The sequence below is a fragment of the Haliaeetus albicilla genome, chromosome 28 (assembly GCF_947461875.1).
Source record: "Haliaeetus albicilla chromosome 28, bHalAlb1.1, whole genome shotgun sequence".
NCBI lineage: Eukaryota > Metazoa > Chordata > Aves > Accipitriformes > Accipitridae > Haliaeetus > Haliaeetus albicilla.
This window is the reverse complement of record NC_091510.1, coordinates 467,260-486,593: the sequence shown is the minus strand read 5'-3', so window position 1 is coordinate 486,593 and position 19,334 is coordinate 467,260. Positions and strand designations below refer to the sequence as shown.

General features: G+C 44.3%; 1 long non-coding RNA gene across 3 annotated transcripts in view; it reads right to left on the bottom strand.

Moving 5' to 3' along the window:
- LOC138682547 (uncharacterized) overlaps positions 1-19,334 on the bottom strand; it is a 56,318-nt gene that overhangs the window by 9,825 nt on the left and 27,159 nt on the right. For all 3 annotated transcript variants that reach the window (XR_011322651.1, XR_011322650.1, XR_011322652.1), the window contains one exon: positions 7,237-7,319. This is a non-coding gene — a long non-coding RNA (uncharacterized lncRNA). The remainder of the gene's footprint in view (positions 1-7,236; positions 7,320-19,334) is intronic.

The following is a 19,334-nucleotide window of genomic DNA, read 5'->3' as shown; positions in this document are numbered from 1 at the left end:
CTGCCAATCTAATACTTTTTTGCTAGTGATAATATTTTCTAAGTTTAAAAATAAACTTAGTGAAGTATGTGCTACCTAACAATGTATGTCTCTTCAGTCTCGGGGGAAAAAAAAAAAAAAAAGAAAAAAGAGACTGAATGTCAAGCACTGCAAACCAGCATCAGGTATAACCAAATTATAGCTTAATATGTTTCAGGTATCTTTCAAGGAAATAGGTTTTCCCCACTGAGAAATGTATATGAAGTGAAATTAAAGCAACTTTAGCCCCATGTGAGCCAAAAGTAGGTTGGATATCTATTTTAAATAATCACCCAAATGTTAATTTTTCATGATGGAAGGAAGACCTGAGAGAAGAGGAACATTCTCTTCTGCTAACCCTTATGTTCACCTCCAAACTACTGTCTTGGCTGCTGAAGCCTGGGGTGTAATACAGCACATGCTTAAATACGTAAAACCCTGCTTTCGTTGCTATTTGCCCTCTTTTTTCATCCGCTATTTGCAGGGCACCGGTGGTCTGGAGAGCCCTCCTTGAATATTTGGGGCACTGTCCAAGTGCCATCTTGCATGAGAGCAAAAGGAGATGCCATGGTGAGGGGAAGACTCCCAGCGCACGTCCAAGCGTCGATGCCCAAACCCTTCTTCCACCCGACGTCCATCCTCCCCCTCCCCTTCCTCGCTCGGCAGGCAGATCCCACGGGAGCACTGGCATCCCGGGTGGCCGTGGGGCTGGGAGCTGGGTCCCGGCTGCGTGTGGGGCTCCTCCGGCTCCCTCCCCCCCCTCGCCCCTCCAGGCACAAGAGGGAAAAAAATCCGCAGGGAAAGGAGGAAGGCAAGTGCTGCTAAGTGGCTCATTGGTTTCTATGGTAACTGGCTCCGCTCTACTCCAGCTGCTTACCCCACAGTCCCTCTGTCACCCTATTTTTAGCTGAAAAATCAAAGAAAGAGGAAAAGTGGTGGGGGTTTGGGGAGGAGAGAGTTGGGAGACCTTCTTGGGTTTTGGAGAGAGGAGGTTAATATGGATGCAGCCTTGTCTCGCTTTTAATCACAAGTTGAATCCTCGCCGTGGAGGCTTCCTGTGGGATTCCTCGGACTTGATGCACAGTCAGGTCCCATATTTGCCAAGACCATGAAGCAGCGAGCAAGCAAGGCAGCCCGGCCATCCCCCCGTGAGTGTGTGAAGCAGCTGGGCTGTGAATTTGACCTTGGCATTGAAACGGGAACGAACAAGAAGGCTTTTCCGTACTTGGGGGAAAAAAAGCTCCCCTCCCACAACCCAGCACAATGAAGTGATGGATGCCAGCACACCAACGGTTTTTTAACTCTTTGGTCCAAAAAGTTATTTCTTTTTTTTAGAAAAAGTTGAGTCTGTCCATGATCTCTCTGTCCTGCAGGGTGCAAGAAAATTCTCACGATGGATGCAACATGTTTTGCTCAAATATCTCATCAATGGAAAACCCAGAAAGAAATTTACCTGGGCTGTACCAAGGCTGTTGATGGATTTTGGTATTAGAGACTTTGGTTGTTGAGCTGCAATGTATCTGCTAGTAAATCTAAAGCAAAGATATTGTAGCCTGCAGTTCTAGTATGCACAGGAGTATGTGTTCACAAAAGCACAGGTCCTTTATTTTCTTCTGACTGACTATCTGCCTTTCTGAAAGGGATGTACCCAAACACTGTGAGATACAGCTATTTTGACAGATATTTCTAGCTTCATTCTCCTCCTTCTCCCTAGAAATTCTAGAAGTTTTATAATGAAATGTTGCAATTATTCTCAAAATACTAATCCTTAAACTCCAAACCAAGGCAGATTGATGCCATAAACATCCATATTCACTTTCTCCATTTCAACTGCCATGACATTTGATGCTTGCCTCCAAACTGTTCCTGCTAACAGGGTTGTGGAAGTCTACCTTTGTACCACTCATTTTCATTTGCTGCCATGAGAAGGGATATTGATCTGTGTATCTCTGCTCACGCAGCAAGGCTTCTCATCTTGGGGCTGTGATATTGTTGGACTAAGAGGACAAGGAAAAGATCAATGATTTCTAACAATGATCACTTTTAAGAGGAAGTGCATTGGTAAAATGACTTAGTAGTCCAAGTATCACATTTGCAGTCTCTGCAATCAGTTCTATATCCTAGTAGGCATTAACACTCTTGCTGTAGATAAAAGCAGTATATTGGGAGGGAATCGTCCACTTTAAAAATGTTATTGGCTATGGCATGTGATGGTATAGACTGCACAGGGCTTAAGAGAAACCACACAAACGGAGCAGGACGCAGCCAACAGTCTAGCAGTGTCCACACCAAAGAGTATAAGAAGTGTCAGGGCACTGGGAGGGCTGGGTGCTCCCCAGGGACATTCCACCAGCCAGGGAGCAGGGCAACTGGGGGCCACTGGGAGCAGCCCCAGCCCTGGGCATCGGGCACCCCTGCGGAGCAGCGGAGCCTGTGGCCAGTCAGGTCAGGGCTGTGGGGAGCTGGAGAGCAGCCCTGCTGCAGCATCACTGGGGCAGGGACTGATGGCCCTGGGGGGCTGAAATGGGCTCCAGGGACCTGGGCAGGGTGGAAGGAGCCCCAGGAGATGGTGGACAGGGACAGTCAGGGCTGGCAGTACCCATGGAGCCCTGAAAAGAAGTTGTAGAAGGAGGCTCAAGAAACATTTTAATTCCTAGGAATTTGGAAACTGGCTCACTCTGTAGAGCCAATGGGATTTTTTTACTTTAGTTTGTGGCCTCCAGAACACCCAGTGACAACATGCCTCGTGGTTTAATTACCACTGTGTGAAGTACCCAGCTACTGCATTTGCCACTTTTTCCCTGAATAGCCCTTTGTTAGTTTGTGGACAGACACAAAGAAAAGGTGTTCCCGACAGACCTCTTCTGATACATGTTACTTTGGACACTTTGATCAAGTCCCTTCTGACTAAATTTCATTTCTTGAAGCCACTACCAAGCTCATCCTCCCAGGGAACTTTGTAAAACCCGTTATCAAAATCTTCCCTGGCAGGAAACAACACACTCACCTTATAACCCTCCCGCATCCTGTATCTCTGCAGTTTGGGGGACTGTCAGGATGAAAACCCACACAAGAAAGCAGAGAGAGGATTCAGAACTATGGATCTTCCTCTGACAGCCCTGAAAGATGAGAGAAATGGACAGGGACAGTAGGACAGGTACAGTATACCCAAGCACACAGTCAGGTGTGCTCTGCAAGGAAACTTACTGCGGGAGGCCTCTGGCCAGCACAGAAGAGATGCAGGGGAGAAGAGATCCTTTGCAGTGAGGGGCACCAAAGACAGAAGCAAAGGTGACCTGAAGGAAAGCAGCAAGGCATGCCTGCAAGGCAAGGAGAAAGAGAGACAGAGAGAAAATACATGCCAGTAAGCAGACGAGCACAGCCAGGATGGGCGGCAGCTTGTGCTGGGTGGTAATGGATAACCTTGTGCCCTGAGCAGTAAATGAAAGGGTGAGTGACTCCTTTTAAAAGGGAAGTCAAGGATGGAAGAGAAAATAATCAAATGTGCATCCCCACTTGGCTCTGCAGGTTAGGTAGAGAGGTGGAAGCTCTGTGACTACCAAAGTGACTTTACTGAGGAACTGCGTCCCATTTGCAAAATTGGAGGCTATGATCCTAACCTTCCTTGTAGAGCATTTTCATAGCTGCAGATGGAAATCACCAGATCTAGGTGGTGATTCTGATCATTATTTATTCTGCTTTCTGACAAGAGGAGTGTACAAGCACTTCCAGATGAAATATGTGTGCACATTTAATATTAATTTATGGCAAGTAGTCATGTGCAGCCTTGACATTTGTTTTCCATGTATACTAGCAACAGAAAACTTGAGCCTTTGAATGTTTATGAGAAATGAGCACACATGCAAACAAAGCTGACAGAAGATGATCGTCTTTAAAACCTGACTATTTTCACTTCTTTTGCATTTCTCATTTGTCCTTATTCAGCACATTTTAACCTGCAAACATTACCCTCAAAAGGTCATAGGAAACTCAGATTGTAAAATAAACCTGAGGCACTGCAAAGATGGTACTTAGTAACACATACAGACTGAGACTGATAGAGATACACAGAGAGAAATCTTAAAGAGGTCTGACCATAGTGTAAAGACTGATAAAAGAATCGTCCACACATCAATGGGGACCTCAGCTCTATCTCCACCATAAACTAGAAGACCAAGTTAAAAAAAGAAAGCCATAACAATTCTGAAATGTGAACCAGCCCCATGGAAGAGCCTCTTGCATCTGTACCTCCAGACAGCCCATGGCAGCAAGGTGATACAAAACTCTTCAGTCTGGGTGATACAGCTTAAAACTCAGGACTGACTTCTTCACTGAAGTACCAGGGCTGTCAACAAACATGTGTAGAGCAGCTACAAGGCATCAAAGTCTATTTGTTCCGCAGAGCTCTTGGATAAATCTGTCTTGATAGTGGTCCTCAGGATGACTGGGCTACAAAGCTGGTGGGTACCAGTGACCACACCAACACCTGCTGTCTCTCTAATGATCTCAAATCCCTCAGCCTCAGGGGGAAGCAAGATAAATCTAAAACACAGACCGGGAAAGGAGACTCTCTCCTGGAGAGAGAAATAAGCTCTTTGGAGTGTTCCATCCAGCAGTTCTCGTTCATGGGAGGTACTCAAGGAAAGAAAGGAGAAAGTCAAATGAACACCTTTTGTTCTTTCTTTGTAAGGACTGCTATGCTATTGTGCATTAGAGAGATGTTGCTTTGTTAAGAATAACTCCATGACCATCAGATCTCTTTTAGTGATGTCATGTATGGACGGTCATCACCTGCTGTGTTAGACCTTGTCTGAGCTTGATCCCCTTAATATCAAGCAAGAGTGACTTGTAGAATCTAGTCTGGGTGTTATGCCATTTGTGCGCTCTGGGTTCTGGGCACAGAAACATAGAGGAGCTGAATCTCAAGGCTGTTTGTTTCCTCATCAGTTGTTTTAATGAAGCAGAATAATTCCATTACTCTATACAGAGGGGACAGGCAGTCTATCTTGTCCTTCTGAGGTCTGTTTGCTCATCCATAATTTGCAGTGGTGATCTTGAAAAAGCTGGTATAGTCTACAACCAGGCACTCCTTGAAAAGGAGATACATCACTGAGAATTACTTGCTTAGGCAGGCCACTCTCCCCAACACCCAGTGCAAAAGGCCTGTAAGCTAATTTCCACTCTATCTGGTGTCCTAAGTCTGTGTCAGTTTGATGTTTGCAGTAGAGGAGTTCATTCAGTTTGTTCACATCCTTAAAATTCCAGCTACACCTTGGTATCCAGTGACCCTGGTTGCCTTGGCTGCAAAGAGATGGCAGGGGCATTTCAGGATCTTGTGCCAGCAAAAGAAGCAGCAGTAGAATGAAACAGGGAGGAGGATGCTGTGTTATACAAGACATCCAGGAAAGAAATTATGCAGGACACTAGCAACGTCCTGCAAGACAAGCAGACTTCTAGGTATTGTTTCAGATACTGGCAGTGTCTGGAACATCACAGGATGATGATGCTGTGACTGCTTTTGTGCTTCAGCATCTCCATGAGGAGACAAAGTACTTACACTGAAAAACAGGAAACAGCTGGCTGGGAGTTCGGATTTCACAGCAGCAATGGTCCATAGGAGTGATCCGACCATCAGGCACAAGCGTGCACTGGAAGAATTTGAAACATATGTCTTATGAGCAACTGTGGCTCACCCCTCAAAATAGCCTTTCAATTGGATCAATGAAGACTGAGTTCAGAGAAGTGGTGGGGTAACGCACGTCCTGCTGAGTTTGTCAGATGCTAGACTTCCTTGAGGATATTGCTGCTCCCTGATCTGTCTCTCCTGCCCCATCCTGCAGAGGCACATCTTTTGCTCCCTAAGGCCTATGTTGGTGGATCCTCAAGGACTTTTCTCTCTGGTGTACTACTTCAAGACATCTCTGCAGCAAATTACATGGCATCATTCAGCAAGAGACAAAGGCCAAACAACCAGCTTGGGAGTGGGCTAGTAACATCATACTGCATGATTCCTAAAAAGGGCTCTAATAATGGGGATAATGTAAGGGACTGCTATAACAGCAATCTGACAATTTAGTGTTGCTATGCAACTTGAGTTGTGAACAGACTTTTGCAGTTGCTTCTTATCTGGCCGTTGAACGCTCAGTGACAGTGTCTGGCAACTTTCCCCCCTCATCACTTTACCTAAAGCAGCAAGAATTCATGTGCAGGTTTTGTGCCAAGGTGCCCTCTTCCAGCCACTAGTCTGAGCAAACTGAGATGCAGACACCTACAATGCTTTTTCCTATCTGAATGAGATTCCTGTTGTGCCACACACACATAAACAGCTACATAGATTCACACACACACTTCTCCTTTCCTCTGATTCATTACACATCTTCCCCTTTTTCCTCCTTTCCCATCCTAAGGTCGTCATGTTGCCAAAGAAGAGCACTGTCTTTGAAAGCTTTTCCCTTGCCATTTAACAGCTCTTGTCATGCCAGTTCACACGCTTTTCTAACTTTGTACATGAGGTTCCTTCAGACCTTGCTATCTTTCTCCCATCTGTTTTCTCAGATTCATACAAAGTGGGGATAGATATGGCTACTTGCTTCATCTTGATTTATTTACCTGTCCTGATACTGCCTTGTCCTGTCTTAAAACTTTGACTGGTTTTAAAACCTTCAAGCAATGATGCCTGCAGCCCCTTCCTTGGGACTCTGACAGTCTGAGAAAACCCAGTGGTTAGGAAAGCTGACCTGCTCATCTCCCTGGCTGAAACCTGACTACTCCTAGTGACATCACTTTGTGCCACCTTCAAAAGCTCTCCCTTGCATGCTGGTATCACCTGAATATCAAGGTCATGGCTATTCTGCATCACTATTAACGACTACTTGTTCCCTATAATCCTTTGTTATCACTTCCCAGACAACCCTTGCAGTCCTCACTCAGTTTGTTGCTTTTCTCTGAATTCCTTTGCTTTCCACAATCTGTTCTGTGGTGTTGCTTGTGTGATGTTTAGTAGCCAGAGCTCGGAGCTGGCTGCATTTGAGTGGTAGGAGGGGGAACACAGTGAATTGTGAACTGAAACTCCATATAATGTTGCTAGAGACGAGAACAAGTAAAGGAGTGCTTGCTATGCACACTATCTCCAGAAAAACATCTTTGCAAATGTGTATCTGTGCAGGCATTGTGGAGATAGGGATTACATTATGCAGAGGGGAAGAGGAGCTTACTGACAGTAGAGATTTGCAGTCCATATTGATGTTTCACGATTGTGCATCTGTCTGCAGAACAGCCATGGAGCTCTTGAAGTCATTGCACTAAAAAAAAAAAAAAAAATAAGGAAAGATAAATCAATAACTTCACTCACCCTTTTACCACAGCTCAGAGGGTGGAGGAGGAGAGTGTCATAACAGCTCACACTAGTGAGAAAATTTTAATCGAAACAGTCTTCAACCAGAAAAATACTATTTTGATAAAATCAACATTTTTCACAAAATCATAAGTACAAATGAAAAATCCCTATGGAAAAGGAAGCTCAAACAAAATTTTCAGTATTGCAAAGTTTGCCTTAGGGAAAAAAATGCCAGATTTTCTTTCAAATTAAAATACTAATTTGGAAAGCAACCTTAGATTTTCCTATCATATTCTACTGCTTACATTGTTTTTACATTCTTCAGTTAATAATGAGAGACACTGTTGTGTTCAATATCCTGCCATTAGCCTGGAATCTGGTTTCTAGGATATTAAAAACAATTGGTCCCTAACTAGTACCCAGCACATTTCTTCTTCAGAGTGTAAAAATTTAAATTGTTTCATTTAGTACAGACTAATAAAGCCGGTACTGCTTTTGATAGAAAACTCATTACTTGGTAGAAAGATCACTTGTTTTGAAAATAAAATATCACCTGTACTAAATTACATCACAGAAAATTTAATTATGATATTCATGGTATGTGATGTGACTGGTAGGATTGCATAACATTCCCCCATATGAGACTTGATTTGGTATAACCTAACTCTGCATTGCAACTGACATGTGAAACAGTACCAAAATTTAACTAATTTTCAAAACAAAATATCAGTTAGTTTTCTAAAAGTACCTAACTGAAATGTTCATAATTTTCAGTTCTTAGGAACAGACTGAAAACAGTATTTTTATCACTAAGAATAACAAGAAGCTTTGAAATCATAAACTTTGAAATTTCTCTCAGAATGAACATTTCAGGTTTCATTTAGCTCTCACTTAACCTCTGATTCATTCTTTGTACTAACTCTAAATCTCCCTATTTGGAATAGTTTTAAGATTGGAGGCCCTGTCAAAAGCAATCATAAATACAGTATGCATTTCATCTTAGCTGGTTCTACCATCATTTGTTGCTAGATAAATCAGCTCGTCAGTACTCAATTTCATTTTGATTTTAATATTTTCTGTATGCATTCATGGGGATCTCAAAATTACCCCCATCAGGATATATAAATGAGGATAAAATAAATCAGGAGAAATTAAATCAATCTTGCAACCCAACCACACCCAAGAACTACCAAGGCTTCAGCGCTCCCACCACAGCCCTGCTCCCAAAATCCTGTTGCAGAGAGAACCTGGGATGGGACAGACACGTCTCCTCCATTCCTCCGCTCATCCCATTCCGCACCTGGAGAGCTTGACTTTCCTTTCTGGCTTGCAAGAGCAGCAAGAAAAGAAAAAGATCTCCCTCCTGAAAGCACAGGTCCTCAGCGTTTGCTGTCGTTGCAACTGCAGCAAAACCGCAGCCCAAGGCCCCCACCTAGTGTCTGCGGGCAGCTGGGCCACCACCCCGGCTGAAAACCTGGGATGCCGGTGGGTGCCCTGACGCTTACAGGTGAAAGAGCAAAGGCTTGGGTTATTTTCGAGGTGGGAATATTTTCCTTACAATACAAAAACGAGCCTCGGCTCATTATGAACCACCCAAGTCTTGTACGCTGTCACCTATAGAACTCAAACACTAGATTCTGGTTTGCATGTGGAGAGAAAAATTATCTCCCCCCCCCCCATCATACAGACCATGCTAAAATCCAGGGCTTTAGGAGGATGCAACACAAAAGAGGAGAAGCTTGTTGCATTAGGTAGGACTGCTCTCCCACGCCCAAGGATATCTTCTTAACCTTTCTCCATGGTGCTGCCATCTCTCCACGGTTAGCCCCCAAGAAAAATGAAGGACTTTCTAACACTTCAATCCCTACTAATTGAGAGACACTTAAAAATTAGGCCTGGCCTCTAGAACAGATACGTGGTATACAGGGGCTTTCTTTCCACTTGTATTTGACTCCCGCCTCCACCTTCATTTCACAGACTTGGTGGGACTTCAGGTAGAAAAAAAGAATCAAGGACCCGATCACCAATTGTTTCTGCCTATCCCTTTCTCCATCCCAAGAAAAGACAGTGTGTTTGCTGTTGGATTTTTATTTCCTCAGGGGCAGCTAAAGCAATGTGATCTTGGTAGCTGTCAAAGCAGCATCCTTCCTGTTCATTGTCACCCTCATATACTGGCCTGATATGAAACTACCTTCTCCGGTAAGTCCAGGTTTTAAAAATTTCTAGTGCAGGTGTTTCCAAGACCTTTTGCAAAAGACTACTATTTCCCAGTTTTGAAATGCCTCTCTTGATCTCTTTGCTTCAGCTACCTTGGAACAAGACTCCTTGTGCTCCCCTGTGCTTAGGGTTATGGAGGCTAGAGGCCATGTTCTCCCTCCAACACCTCTTACTAGTCATGTGGGCAAGTGGCTGCATATATGTAGATACATACATACACCCACTTACACAAAAACTGTTAAGAGTAGCTCAGAATTTACAACATGGCCCCAGAGCTTTTTAGAATATGGAGTCACGCTTGGAAACTGGATTCACTGAAAGCCATAAAAAATCTCCAAGTCATGAAACCTAATCCAGTTGCCCGAGCATCCCACTAACCCACTTATCCCACCTACAAAAGCCCATATTCCTTCAGATTCCCAGCTGCCTAATCTTTTGATATGTATGTGAAATTCAGGATATGTTCTATGGTGTTTAAAGCCCATTCTAGCTGCATCGGTCTCTGTGCAATGTAAAGGTAAAAGGGAAAGGAGAAGCCACTGATGAACAAAATGGTTGGAGCAGATGCACACACATCGCCCCTTGGGGACGATGAAGGCATTGTGCAATACAGACACTTCATCATCCTGCTAGCATAAGACCTCCAGACGACTCTGTGGGAACTCCACCACTGTACTGGTAAAAGCTATAGGGTAAAGGCAGAGAGTATATTTTATTGACGTCACTAGCCAGCATTACTTAGAACAGGGCTAAGCACAATTGCAAAAAGAACTGCCTCCAAGCTATTCTATTTATATTCCTACCAGAGCCACCATTGGTACAATCATCCTGCTGCTGAAATCCTGACCCTGTCATTGTCAGTGTAGCCACAGACCTGAGAAGATCATTTTGGATCATTTCAGAATTTGGCATGGCTTAATACCAGCAAAAGCAGCATTGGCAGGGGGTGGAGTGTGCTATTTGCACAGGACCTGCGTCAGGATTGGCATTCAGTGAATAGCAAGACATATGAAGGCATTTTATCCCAATATAGAGAATAACGCATCTTCCTCTGCGTTGCTGGTGGTAACTTTGGCAGTCCAAGGAACAATTGCTTGTTACTGTGGAAACAAGACCTCCAGAAATAACACTAATGAGCCAGCAGGGTCGTGGGAGAAACACAAGCATACTGTCTCCTGCAAACACACATGATTTGGCTGCACACAAGAGATTGGGCTCTGGGGAGAGGATCAATTTATTTGAATGCAACAGGGACCCAGCACAAACACCACTCATCCCCCATGCCAGTCTGAGCCTGCAAACAATTTGAGTGACTGAAAAAAAGTTCAGATAACTTTGGAAATCATGGCTTTTCATCTCCCCACCTGCCTTAAATCTGGGGGGAGTTGATTGGGAAATGCTCCCTTTGGAGGGAGCTATTTTGTGGTTTGTGTAATACACCTGACAGGAAGGTGTCTCCAAAAATCTCTATGGGGAAAACCACATTCTTACAGATTTCCCTACCCAGTTCTGAAGATGCAAGGGGTATTGGTAATCTGGGAGATGTGTCTGAACGGCAAGGTCCTTTTCCTAATAACAGTCTGTTGGTGATCCACCACTCAAAACAAGATGAAAGGAGGGAAGCGTAGAGCAGAAGAGGGGAAAGGGGGTAGGAGACACTAGAAAGCTTACTGCAACCTCCACACACCATGTATTTTTCCCCAAGATCAATCCAAGGTGGTTTTGCTCTTCTTAGTTAAGGGTGAGGTACTTCAGATTAGCAGACAGCTACCAAGGAGCAAAGATGGGCACAGAAGCTGGAGCTGGCCCAGGCCAGACAACACTTGAGATGACACCCTGCCTTAATAGGATGGAATATTTTTGATTGCCCCCACCCTACAGAGGAACGAAAAGAAGGTGTAAATGTCAAATCACAGAGAGAAGAAAAAAGTGGGTGTACTCAGATGACAGGAGTTTATTTACTAATAGCTCCTGTGGCGGGCCAGGAGCTTCTCAAAAAGCAAACAAATGAGTGGGGTCACCACTTTGCTTATTATTGCACTCCCTCAAATCGTTTTTTCTTTACTATTTATTTATCAGCTATACCAAGAAGCTTCAGATAAAATCAAAGCACTACCGCACAGATTAAGAACATCCCTGACACCAGCGCTTGCCACACTGTATGCCCACACAAAAAGCAAAAGGACGAGAAGACTGTGTGTTGTCTACAGACAAGGACCTCAGGCAGAAAGACATGCAATGACTCAACCGTGGTTATCTCAGGAGTTAGTAGCCGAACCAGTAGTTGACTAATAGCAACTTCAGTCTACACAGCCTTTGTCCAGCACTTTAATCATAAACTCCTCCTTTTTCTTGCAACCTAAAAGCCAGAAAGAGAACACCAGCAAGCAGTGGGAAGCAGTTTGACACATAAAATGGGAAATAAGAATCAGAAGGTAAATGATCAAGACGGTGACATGTCCTTCAAATAATATTGCATTGACACAATATTGTGGGGGAGGGTTCTCTAAGGCTTTAATAATTTTATTTTCATAAGTCTTAATGCACATTCATGTCAGGTTTTTTCCCTTCAAAAATACAAAAAAAAAAAAATCCAACCAAAAAAACCTAATCTGTTTAAGGCCCCAAGCCACTCTTGGACATGTATGTCAAACACAACAAAATAACTATGTGTATATTGAAGCCAGTAAATGAAGAGGATACTCCCCAGTGCTGAACTGCTGGGACCCCAGTTCAGGATTTCCGTGTTTCCCCAGCAACACCGGGTGACGCTGCAGGCACCGGAGCGGAGTGTGTTCCGGCAGCTCCCGGAGAGCCAAGCTGGCTTGGAGCTGCAGCTGGGGAAGGATGGAGCCAGCTGAGTAAGGGAGGAAATTGCCCCAAACACTACTCCCTTCAAAGGAAGAAAACAAGAGTTTAAAGCCGCACGGCCTCCCTCTGATCTGGTTATGCGAGCAGCTGCCCAGTGTGCAAGAACTTCATAGATGCTAAAGAAATAGGAGAAACGAAACCCAATTTGGATAACAATTTCTGAGGTTGTGGCCACATATTTGCCTAGAGCACCCCGCCCCTCCAAATCCAGAAGGTTACCATGGTGACAAATTTCAGCTGTAGGTAAGAAGAAAATGTTTCTGTATGAAAGCCATTTTGTAGAAATACAAAACCCAAAGATTAAGCCCCATCGCACCATTTATAGTCTTTGTTGCCATATATTCACAACTAGATGAGATTTCTCGTCTCGGGAATGGTTAATCACAATGCAAATAAGCTGCTTTGGTTTTAATTCATGTGTTCCGCTAATGGACTTCATCTCCATACAGTAAAATAACGCTCTAAAAATTTACCAAAAAATGGGGGTATTCATTTGCTTCCAAACTGCATCTAAGGGAGTTATTAATACTTTTGATTCTCAGAAGACAGATCTCTTCCATTGCCTAACTGTGAATTAGAAGAAAATTACCTTAAATCACATTTGGATCCAAGTCATAGCACCTTAAGCAGGAAGAGTCCCCAGTGCAGCCCACATCACAAAGGCACAGTCGGGAGCAGAGCGCGGCTCGTATTATAGACTTCCTCTCAGTAACTCAGGGGAAGGTTACAGCCTGATGCTCACGCGTTCACTGAGCCTAAATCATATACCAGCTCATGAAAGCCACCACAGTAAACTCCCTCTGCTCCCGTCCTGGGATCCCCAGGTAACTGGCGTCTATTGAGCTACCATTTCACCAGTTGTCCCAGGCTGAGCAGCTCTGCTCCTGCTGGTTTAATTTCTCTCAGACTTAGCACATCAGCAAGCATAGGTGGTCGCACAACCTTGGACCACACCGTATCATCACCCGGGAGCCGGGGGCAGAGTGCCATCTGCTAGAAGCTCCTGTAAGATTACTGACCTTAACACCACTGAGGACCTGGCTTTGTGGCATTCAACGATGCCTTTCTCTGCAAACTCTTCCTCGCCTGCTGAGTCTCACACAGACACCAACATTCCTGTGGCTGTCAAACCTTTCCTCACAGCCACGAGCACAGCTAAGTCACACTCTGGCTTTAGTAGGGTCAAATGAGCAGAAAGACAGTGCTCATGCTGTGGAATAAACCCATGTTTTAAGCAACATATCCCTTTTATGGGAACTGAAAAAAAAATAATGGTGTGGGGTTGTCACTCCCCACTACTGAGCGCAGGTCCATTATGTGATTGGCAATGCCTCCTTTGCCTCCAGTGCAGGAATGAAGGCTTGATCTTTCCTTCTCCCCATGAGCCCATGCAGCCACATACTGCTTGACCATCCCCTGTCAGTACACACAGCCACATCGTAAGCATTGCAGAGAGCTGCAGGTATTCTCCGTCTGCCTCAAATCCTTTCAAAAGACCTACAATCTGAAATCTCAACATCCTGCTTTATTTAGTCTTCAGATTGCCTTTCAGTAGTCACTGAAATGTAGTGATTACAATCCATTTATTGTGTAAGGATTTACAGTGAACTATGCCACAATGAATTGTGCTAGGTTAATCGTGCACTGAGCTCCACAAATACACAACCAAAGTTCAGCCCTTGCCCTGCTAAGAGAGGTGCTCTCTGGATAATTTATTATGTCCTCTAGCCATGGGAGCAGAAGAGGGGGCAATAACTAGCCAGTAAAGCCAGCAGCAGCTTTAAGTCTTTTTCACATAGTAGCAAATGTGCCCTTGCAGTTTGTGATGGGGCGAAGATCTTTGATGCTCGTCTGTCTTCCTCGGATTGTCATAGGACTGTGAGCAATGTTTGTACTGTAGAGTCCATGTTAAGCAAAGGTCCAGTCTGGTCAGAGTTTGGATGGGAGCAGGACTGTGTAAGCAGTCATTTCATCCACTTCAGTAGGACCAGGTGTTAAAACCTGCCTCCAGACACCTCCACTCCCTGCATCCTCAGCCAGGACCAGCACCGGCTGTGCTCAACTCAGCCACCAGTCCTCCCACTGTCTGACCAGGCTCAAGACCCGAAGTCTCTGCCCCGCACAAATCTCTGCACCACTTCCAGAACTGATGGGTGTTATCCTGGCAGCCGAAGATAGCAATTCTCCATGGAAAAATCATGCGGGAGAAGGAGGGACATTCTCATGGGAATCCAACTTTTCCTGGTGCTGGCAATTGCCTTCTTTTTGGATTAAATAAAAACCCAAGGTTTTTCCTGCTAACAGTCATTAAATAACTTGTCTCTTTTTCCTAGTACCATTTCAGTATTTTGATCAAGTTCCAACTTGGTTTAATTACATACTTTCTATCTGAATTCCTGCCCAAGCTTCATTTAGAGAAATTATTCATTTCCCATCTTCAACATTATTATTATTGTGCTTATTTGCACGATATACTTAGCATTCATTGTACGCATCTTCAGTGCTCTGATGGGCTCATCAGAGTGGTGCTGGTGGGATGGAACAGGAGAGCACTCCTCATCCACCACCCTGAAATTCAGCTCTCCTCCCCATCACATACGGGCAATTTTGCACTGCTGCAGATAAGGGAACTTTCACAGTCACATCTGAGGCATCACAAAAATATTACCAATTCCTCCTCAGGACATGCCTGAATGCTGAACAGTAATATTATTTAGAAAAAAATCTTTATTTGACTGTAGGCTCCTGAGTTTTACCATACAGGATCAGAGAAGAGCACTCAGCCAGGGACTTAGTTTGAAAACCTCTGGAGACTGGCAGAGAGACCAACCTGACAGCCATCTTGCTGGCTCACTGACATAAGGGCAGGAGCAGGACAGCCAGAATGAAGGAGTGCATAACCCGCCCCCCCCAAACACACAGCTGTGATCATTCCCAGCACTTGAGGTCACGCAAGCATTATTTAAAATTATAATGAATATAAAATGGATGATCTAACAGCAACTGCATTATATACTTTTCTTGGGTAATAATATCCCCAGGACAAGAGAGAGCCTTGCATAAATGTCAGAAATGGAGCAAACACCCAGACATCCTATCTTAACACATCAGCTGCACTCCAGCTCTTGGGGTTTGTTTACTTTTTGATGAAGATTAGGATCTGATTCCAAACACAGGGCATCAAAACCAAAGCAGCATCAGCATCAGGGCAGGGAGCCCTCTATGAGACAGCTCCGTCTGTATCTAATTGTGGATAGACACAGAGCAGTGATGGAGCAGAAGATGACATATCACTATCCAGTTGGAAGTCAGCCTCCTTCCCAATGCTGAGATAAACCCCCAAACAGTTTCAGTGGCTCAGCCTCAGTCTGAAGGGCAAACGAATTTCAGTGAGGTGACGCCTGATCCTCCGCTTCACACACACACTGCTTCCTGTGCTACAGGTTACTGCAATCTCTCTTGAGAAAGCAGAAAGGCCCTTAGAGGCAGAAACTTTCAGTATCTGTAATATCAAGCCATGTTACCAGCACCTTTCCAGCCTTGCCTTGGGTTAGACACATGTTTATTCTACAGAAAACTGGAAGTGATTTAAGACATTAGCATTCCTCAGATGCATGTCTCCCCCAATCTCCTCGCTCCTATCAGTAGGATCCTCACTCCCACTGCCAGGAGGACAGAAGGTACAAGCGTTCCTCATCCACTGTTGTTCAGAGCCCATTATCTGAGCTTAAACTGCTGGGGAAGGTGATCCGACATTGTACTGTAGCACCCTTCCCATCGCACCAGCTTGGCTGGGGAGGCAGAAGTCTCCAGTGCTGGGGGAAGCCGAACAACTGGGGATAGGAACATCTTAAACTGCTGCAGAAAAGAAAGCCTATACACATCCTTAAGCATCTTGCACATCTTCTAAACTCACTCAAGATTTATCTTCTACTCAACTCATCTGAATATGTATATGCCCCACCCTGGCATACAAATCCAAATTCTTCACGACACATAGGTGTGAATCTCCCCAGTTACACAATCCTGACTAGTCACGCCCAGCCCAGCTCTTGTGATACCTGACGGCTTTGTGAGCATTGCAGAGGCTGTAATCAGGTAACTACCCTCGAGTCCGAGATTTAAATTTTTTAAGCACATTTCTAGCTTTCATGACAATGTGGCAAAGTTGCAAGCAGACAATGAAAGTTCCAACACCATACGGCAAATAAAAAGAATCCAAAATGTATTGCTTTAGGTTGTTGTTGGTGGTGGTTTAATCTTGTAATTTTAAAGGCAATCTCATTTTGGAGGGGAGGCTTGGCACATGATTTCTGTACGTTTGGGTTGGCAGCATTGTTTCCAATACGCAAACATTCTGCCATACTAAATACGTACTTGTTCAGGGACCAACTTGTTATGGGTATGTTTATGCAACATATTTCTGGTAGTCACAAGCTCATGCTGGCCCATAATACACCATGTAGACATACCGTGTGACTCCCTGAGGACAGAAGTCTTTGCTTCACTCTCTTTGCTTGCTGCTGCAGAGACTGTCCCAGCTCAGTACAGTTTGAGAACTGACTTGTCTGTGGATTGCTCTGAAAATGGTCAGTATTAAAGCATCACTCTTCCCCCAAGCCATTTGCTACTAGGGCCATCCCCTTCCCTGCCTTGCATCACTTCAAGGTTGTAAGAAGCTGAGTCAATGACATTTTAAAGCAAAAATTACACTTTTTTCCCCCAGTAGATTCTTTCCTCTGTCAATAGGTTGTTAAGACTGAAGAATCTACCTCTTTTCTCAATTCTCAGTGCAGTTACCTTTAGTTTGCCAGAGCCATGATGCTGCCCATATCCTGGTTAACTTCCTAGTTCCCTAAACAAGTTCCTGTCTTGTTTGGAGCTCGTTATGGCTCTGGTTGTATTGGGTATCCTATGTACAAGTAGTGAACGCTCCCTGCACTGATGGCAGTTCCTTCCCCTTTGTGTAGCCTCATCTTTGCCATCATGGAGGTTTCCCCTGTGGAAATGAGGGAAATTTTGCATAATCTGACATAACATGGGTATGCCAGCAGGACTTCACAGCCCAGACATAGCATTAGTCAATGCTCTTATGTACAAATTCCAACGTGGCGTCAAAATGTTTAGACTACGTACCTTTTTTTTTTTTTCCTTTTTGTTACATATTTGCTTTATTTAATTCAAGGCCTTATTCAATCCTACTAATATTGGCTTTATCAAGCATTCCCCTTTTGAAGCCCAAAGCCTACATTTGTGTCCTATGCAAAAGGCAGTTGTGCTCTGCTAAGGCTGTGGCAACACGTTGGTCAAAACTAAGGAGTCTCCAAGTGGGGATGCAAAAAGGAGTACTAATAAGTAGCATGGTCACCATCAAAACTTCCATTAAAACAAAGAAACTATATGACTAAAATAAAGACCTCACAAAGAAGACCGAGATTCAATCCAGAAAGAAAAAGGGAAAAAGGAAGATATATTAAAGAAGACTGTGCAGTGACCAACCACTACCCCAACTGTAACCCCAGAAAGAGAAAGAAACGTCTCCTTTGTGGAAAGCTGAAACTCAGTTTCTGGAGGGCTCCAAGAAGTAATGGAAGAATTTCTCATCAATTCTAGGGTGGGTGCCCAGATCAAAAGTCAACAAAAGGTATGCTCTGAATGGGGGGGGGGGGGGGGGATTAAAAAAAAAAAAAAATTTAAAAAAAAATCACACTGTGTTCTTTAGATGGGACCAGATATTTTCCAAAGCAGGAAAAGGATGAAGCACCCAGAAAAAAGAATAGCAGGAGAAACATGCTTAAAAAGTAAAAAATGGGATTTGTGCGATACATGTGATTGCTAAAAATCTCAGTACAGAGGAGACAGAATGCCTGTGGAAGGGAAGGAGGCACAGGGGCTAGAAGGGTGGATGAACCAAATCCTGCAGAGGGAGGGACAGGCCAGCAAAGGACGTGAACTGGCACTTCTAGAAAAGGGAAGACAATTACAACACACAGAGCTGAAATACAGTTGCTTTTTACAAAAAGAATAGCTAATGGGTAAGAGGAGACAGATAAAACACTGTTGGAAATAGGTCACTATCAGTTCACATAGCTTGTTGCAAACACTGCGTGCCCTTCCTCAGTATAAAAGCAGCTGAGACATTGCCAATAATGCAACCAGGTGAGAAAGAGAAAACAAGTTTGGCTGGTAAATTCTGCAGAGACACCTGCAAAGATCAGCTGAGGATGGATGGAAGCTGCAGTGAAGAGCCATCCTAAACCAAAAGGAAATAAGGGAGAACACCTGGGAGCTGCTGTTTGAAAGCAGCAGCAAGCAGAAAATGAATAAAAAGCTACCAGGATTCCCTCTAGAGCTCCCTAGAAAGCTCATCCATTTTATTAAACTGCAAGATCTCATGAAACCAAAGCAGCCTTGGCTCTACTTGCTGTTTCACACACACACACACACACCCTTTTTTTACTCTCCTTGCTCTCTTCCAAACAAACCAGACAAAGAAAAAGTGTTTCATTTCTAAAAGGCCTTAATCAATACCACCATTATCCTGTTCCCAAAGCATGGTGATGCAGAAGCCATGAGGCCACTGCGACCTGCTAAGCAAGAAGCACTAACATACACAGGGCCAGCAGCATACAGTCAGGTATCAGCGTAGGACCAAGAAAGACTCAGGATGTTACCCTGCGGCAGATCTCAGGACAACAGGACGCCCAGGGCTACAGCATGTGCATTCAGAGAATCAGGGTGGGAGACATCTGTCGACCACTACTTTAGCCTGTACAATGCAAATGTTAGCCATGGCCTCAGCAGTATTACCCTAACACCCATCCCAGTCTTTGAAAACTCCACCTCTTGTCCAAATGCAAGTGGCCCACTTCTCATTTCCCCAGCAAGCTTC